Source organism: Tigriopus californicus, chromosome 12 (assembly GCF_007210705.1).
Source record: "Tigriopus californicus strain San Diego chromosome 12, Tcal_SD_v2.1, whole genome shotgun sequence".
Classification (NCBI taxonomy): Eukaryota; Metazoa; Arthropoda; class Copepoda; order Harpacticoida; family Harpacticidae; genus Tigriopus; species Tigriopus californicus.
Window position 1 is genome coordinate 3,105,955 of NC_081451.1, and position 6,859 is coordinate 3,112,813.

Genomic DNA, 6,859 nt, shown 5'->3' on the forward strand with positions numbered 1-6,859 from the left:
CACACACACACACACACACCCTTCTCCCATACCAAGGCTTGTCGAAGAAAAACAAGGGGACGTGGAGATTGCTCAATCAATTAAACACAATTGGCCGTCAAATATTGACTGCTTGAAAACATTGCGCGATTCTTGGTAATCTTGACCAACTTTGATCCGTCACCCTTGAATCACCGGAGAGTGAGGACAGTACGTGGCGGTATCGATCTTTTTTCCCTTTTTATTTTGACCCCTTATCCAATCTAGATCACTAAATCTATTGATTTCTCTCTTCACGAGCTATGGATAAAGCTCAAATATTGCGGAATGTTTGACCAATGGAGCTTAAAAAAGGGCAGCCCAAAAAGTGGGCGAACTATTTGAGTTCGGTTTGAATGCAATTGGTTGGCAAACAATCGTGGAATGAAAGTTTGCCTCTTGAATTAGGGTGTCAAGTCATCATCCCACATTGACTCGAAATCCTAGTGAGTAATTGCTTGAAAAGAAAAACAAGCTCTGAGAGATCTTGAGAAATGTAAGAACCTGACTGATTTTCCCCCTCCTACACAATCCTAAGATCCTATCCGAGTCAGGTTTTCGGGTTGACTCATTCTCTCTTTCTTCCTCAAACTAGGTTTTTTTGATAGCACTTGTTTTTAACCTGATTAAACAGGGATTAAAAAGACCTGAGGAGAAAGTTATGCGGTTGAGCGCTACTTTGCAAGGCACGAGAGCTTCAGTCATGATTTGGATCGCAAAGAGATGACATTTCCGCCATCACGAATGAATGAGACAGCTTCTTGGCTCCTCATCCAGGATGAATGGAAGGAACCACACAACGGGAAATCTTAATTACAGAACAATCTCTGTACAGGGCTCGGCACTCCTCCTCCGGACCGATATTCGGTATTCATATCGCGTCCAATTGCCTCCTGTGGTGTCATGTTGGCATCAAGATGATCCGATGAATCTCGTTTCCCTGTGCTGGGATTCATGTTTTTGGGGCTGGGCCAGCCACCACGAAAGAGGATTGATATCAACTTTCTTCATGAGAAATGGCTGTATGAGCGAGTTAAAGATGATATCCAAGTGCATCTTTTTGACACGGCTCATTTTCACCACCTGGAGAGCGAATTCATTCCTTCCTTCAGTCTCATTGAACAATAGATGGAGGAGAAGAGGGGGAGATTTCATTCTCCATTCTTCCACCATTGAGACTTGAGAAGAGGATTAACATTGAAGGTGGCCAAATTTGAGCGTACCTTAGATTTAAGTTGTAATGACTTTCTAGTAATGTTTCAAACTGATGAAGGCACTGGCAAGCAATTGTGAAAATATATTCTTTACATTTAGTGTAAATCAAAATCCCTGGAGGGGATTGAACAGAAGAAGGAACTTGAACAATGGGAAGGATCTTAAAGTATTAGCGGTATAGTACGTACTAAATTGTGCTCTTGAAATATAATGAGCACTACTATTGCAATGTGCTACATCTTTGTCGATTTTCATTCGTATGCCCGGAAATGGCTCTTTTCGTCTCCTTTTTTTCTAAATTTAGGCACATAACACGACTGTTAGTAATGTCATGGCGTAAAAATATAAAGGAAAGATGGTGTATAAACATTATACAGACGGCAAAGTGCATGAAAAGAAAAATGTCAAAAATGGTAAAAACAATGAAGTAGTTGCCAAGAAAGTGATATCACGTATTAATTCAGTAATCAAGTTTTGTCAGAGGATTCAAGGATTGGCCATCGTTGTTTGCGTCAAGAGTTTATTTGCGGGGCCTCTCTTTTCCCGTAACGAATTCGAAATTTGAGGTCTCAGACCCCGCACCTTCCCCCTTTCTCGTTAAGCCTTGCGCAAAGTTGTAATTCGACACAATTCCCGGTCTCAAGATGGATGATCCGTACTTTGGTTGTATTAGGAATTAATTCACTACCTCGGCTGTTCAATGAATTCATCCGAGGATTGCGAAGGGATGAGAAGGCATGTAATGTAGAAAGTCCATAACCATTGGCGATAACCGCAAGTATGCGCTCCAGAGTTTCAGAGTTCAAACTCTAACCGCGAATGTCAATATAAATACGAGTTATGTAAGGTCTCTGTCGGACAGGCCATTGGACATTGTCGCGGTGAGCGGATTCCAGCTTGTGGATTCCGGATTCCCAAAGGCCTGCAATCGGGCCTGAGGGCATCAGAGCCAAAACTATTATTCTTGGTCAAAGAGCTACCAAAATTGTGAATAATAAATATCCCCTGAAGATCCGACGTTCGAGGGCAAATCTGGCCATCCATCTCGTTTTTTATGATAGCCTCATGTTGGTCCAAAAACATGGCGACTTGTAATTAATTCTCTCAATTGATTTCCCAACTGACAGCAGGCCCATGTTTGGATTATTGCACATGTGTTTTTCGCAGGCCTGCTATTATCAGCCAAGTGATTAAATGTAGTTGGCAAATCATCTCGGGCAAAGCAAAGACAAAAGAAACCAAGAATCAGACGAGAATTCGTGTCAGCTTGCGTGTAAAACACGACGAGATTATTCCCGTAGGCGTCGGGAAATCAACTTTCTTCCGCACAGATTTTTCACCATTTTCACCATTGTTTTACTTCCAGGAAATCTTTTTTTTCTCTCTTCATTCAATCTAAGAAAGAAGTGATAATCCAATGTGCCGCTGAACTTATCACCACCATGAGTTACTTGGCTGGACTTGAAGTGTGACCAATTAATGGGGGAAAGATTCAAATGGAAGGAAACATGTTGTAGGAACGCTTTATCTCCCAAAAATGATATTTGTTTGATCAGGTATACTGTAAATCGTGGAAAATAACCACATCTATGACAAATAAGCATCAGATCTCTGGGAATTCCATCTGCTGTTGGATTAAAATGTTATGTTCTCAACGAAAACCAAGGAAGTTTTGAAACCTGGATTGCTTCCCGAAGCTTCAAAATGGGTCAATCCTCAATCCTAAAATCGGGGATGCAATTAAAAACAGGTCAATTGTGCTGTACTGCATTCAATATACCGACTTTAATGATGCTTTCGAGGACGGTGAAAACAATTACCAGTGTGACTATTGAAGTGAAGGGCCCTGACGAGGTTGATTGAGGAGAATAACAATCAAGAGTGGGAACTTTGATGACTTGACGTGCAACTTTAATGAAGAGCCCTCCAAGAACTTGGAGGGCCCGATGAAAGGGGAGAACTCATGTGAGAACGAGTCGAGATGTCCAAACGAAATGCGTTTCCAACTTTCTCACCATTTACGGTGATTTATTTTGGCCAAGAACCTGTAATACTTGTCTCCACGTGAGATTGTTTGTGACCATTCCCGTGACTCCTGGGGCAAAAACCTTCCTCATTTTAAAGGATTACTTTGATCACCATTAGACACAACTAAGACATCTTCTTGGTCAGAAGAAAAGAAATGTCTAAAAACCATATCTGAATTAAAAAAAAAAAAACGGGAGATATTCCTTTTCTTTAGGGGCTCTTTAGAACTGTATGAAAATGTGTCAGGTTGTGTCTTATAGGTGGTAACGCATTCTTTCTATAGATTTGGGTGAGTTTAGTCAGAGACATCCAATTGCTAGAACGAAAAAAAAAACTGGGAGCAAAAGCCATGAACTCAAAATTTTACAATCTCGCTTCGTACAGATAAGGAAATGATTGAATTTCATCAGTTTGAATTATCTTAACACAGACATTTTTTACAAGAAGAGCCATAGCGAAATGAAAACAATACCACCCCTCCTAACTGAAGATTCCTTCTGTTTAGATGCATTGCCTTAGCTCGAAAAGCTTCGTCAAGAATAAGCAAAGCGATGACAAAACTCCAATCCTGACTTTCCAATGAGACTATAGAACACACTTTAACAAAAGCAAGATTTGAATCTACAGGAAAAGTGTGACTATGTCATGAAATCTACCTACAACCGGCCATATGAATATCTTTCACAGCTACTTGAAGATCCCGTTCCAGGAGCTTGGCACCCGGGGTGATCACCTCAAATGTTTTGCTTTGGTGCTTGTGGGTGACCAAGCAAGCAGACTTGGCCATTGTCCTGACGCGTGACCTTGGTCGAGAAATTCTCCCCGATCTTGATCTCCAACGTCTCACAAGAGCTCGGAGACTCGGGAGCCGGCCAATACCCACCCTACCATAAATGGAAGCGCACAAGCTCTACTCGGGATAAAGCTATTCATGTTTGAGAGTACTGACTTGAGAAGAGGTTATGTGAAAGGGGATGTTTTGATAAGTAGACAAACGGCAACAAGATAGAAAAATATGTTGCCAATCATACTAACTCGTGAAAGCTACCTAAACTTTGTCAAAAATAAAGTGTATAAAACAAAAGGTTTTATAGCTTATAGTTCTTCTCATCAAACATCCGGACCAAAACTGAAAGGCAAGTAAACACAGCCATGTATAATCTAGTCAGATTCCTTTGCAAGTTAATATCATCATTCTTGTTGTGCATTTTTTAGCCTCTTCACACTCATGGAGGAATTGTAGTTCAGGTGAAAAAAAACTCTCTTTAAAAGAATGAAGCGCTTCAACGTTCCTTCCAATCCGACAACCTGGAGGGCAAAAAACCCTCTTAGGAAATCAGGGACCGGTTATTCAAGATCTAGCATGACGGTCATTGATTACGGTTAGGATATGTATTCATTCACGCAGATTCGAGCAGGGTACTCTGTGTGGTTCCTTGGTTACTTGGTTGGTTGGATGGTTAGTGTGCAAGTATTAGTATGTGTGGCGCATGGACAAAATCGAAACGGATCGCCCTGAACGGTGTTATGCTAAACCAGGACTAGCAGCGACCATTCTCGGTGCGCGTGAAAGATGATTTGCATGATAAATCTGCGTTTTTTGAATGAGCCACGTCCAATTTGGCCCACTATCAAGTCCTGCCACTCAGAATGGATGAGCCCGCGATCAAAGCCACTTGGATATTTGATGAAAAAGATGGGGGTCGGCAAAAGCCTTTGTCGAGGAAACTCAATGTGATGACATCGTTTGCCATTGATTTGCTCACCCTTTGAACTTTGCACTACACAGGACATTATGGCTTTGTCGTGGGTAAAAATTTCTTGAGGAAAATACGACTAATAGATGCGCATTTACAATTTGCACTTTGGGATGCAGATAAGGTTGGACCATATTGGCCGAATTGCTATGCGAGTCTTAGATGATTGACCAGGTTGTTGAAAGTTACAAGTGACAGTTGCGTACATGGGTATGGTAACGGCTGTTACTGAACTCAACCGCTAAACCTCGCTAGCCTTATAAGCTAAACTCTTTCATATGACTTTAGTGTGACTCTCAGAAACGGTAGGACAGGAAGGAAGATGACCAATTTTGAAATTCCTACTCGCTATGATGGCCAATTGGTAGAACTTCAGGGGAAATTCGGACCGATCCTCGTCTAATAAGTCAGTAAATCCATAAAATAAGTTCTCAAGTGCATTTGATATTCCATGCACTCAGTCGATCGCCTTAACGGCGATTTCGTCATGTCTCCTAAAATCTCAACTGGTTTTTCTTTTGACATTCAGGGTTTATTGACCACACGAGCAAGTCCGCGGCGCGAGTCTTCGGGAATCTCAGGTCCGTTTTGACCATGTCTCTCAATTCATTCTGCCAAATATTCCTTTGTTCGGCCTCCCTGGGAAATTTTGGACGCATTTCACTGAATAGATTCATTCTCTATTTCGTCTTTCGAGTCGGGTTTACCTCAAGGTCGGGTTGGCGTGGTTTTAATGCTTGACATTCTTGTCCGTGGCAACTCTTGAATTGTCTTGTCGGACCATCAGCTCGAGAGTCTCAATGCCCCAATCCTGCCCATTTTAAAGCAATCGAACTTGGCAAGCCAAGGTTATTGGATATTGACCAAGTTCGGTCCCATCCTTCAATGTCCTTATTAAGGTGTTTTTTTGTACCATAGTGGTAAACGATCTGCCCAAAATGAAAAACCCATTGAATTTGTATGAGACGAAAGAAATCAATCAGGGAAATGATTTCCGACCAAAATCTGCTCATAAGACTGGTTTTAGAAATATCCAACAGCATGTCAGTTCGTGGCCATAAGAGAGAGAAACTTAATGATGTTGTGATTCTACCCTGCAAGGACGAAATAGAATTTGAGTTTGATTTGCAATCAAAAAGATGTGTCATGCTCACTTTGCATGTTTATGTTTTTGTTAAACCAACAAACTACTTTCATTTATACCTTATGTAGGGCACTTATCTTGAGTATTCATATTGCACCTAAAAGTTTGGTTTTTTTTGAGTGGCTCTCAATGCCTAAAAAATAACTGGTTTTTCTTGTTGTTAAGAATGTTCATTTTTTTTATACTACTCGTCAAATTTGTCGCTTGGAAAATGAGAGACTTTAGTCAATTTGAATGATAACTGATTAAATCTCGTTTCATGGAGGATGAAACAAATTTGTCACGGCTCAGAAAGTTAGATAATAGGTATGTCTCTGAATGGAGCGAGGGCTTTTTTACATATTCAAGCGCAATCCCTTAATTGCTTCTCTAAGGTCAATGTCACGGGCCTAATTACCGAGGATTCTTACCTTATATATTTTCAATTTCCATGGGCAAGCAAGCAATGATCACTCGTGTCTCCGAAAGGTTCGTCTCACATAAAGCACTTCAGTCAGGCTCAATAATTATCTTCGTCGAAAAGGTATCTTTGAGGGGGGGTGAAAGAGAGGCGTGAACGCCTGGAATGCCAGAACCGAACTGATATCTTGTTCTCGTAAATATTAAGAAATACCGAAAATGCCTCCAATAAGTGGCCGTGGTTGGGGTGGTTTGGTTGGCTTGCGAGCTTGTCAGGTCGTCTCGAGTCTCTGGGAGT

At 41.2% G+C, this 6,859-nt stretch overlaps 1 protein-coding gene across 1 annotated transcript in view; it reads right to left on the reverse strand.

The window, feature by feature from the left end:
* LOC131892311 (uncharacterized) overlaps positions 1–6,859 on the reverse strand; it is a gene marked incomplete in the record, with an annotated part of 16,672 nt that extends 9,813 nt beyond the window's left edge. Inside the window, 1 exon segment of the mRNA XM_059242115.1 lies at positions 6,573–6,859.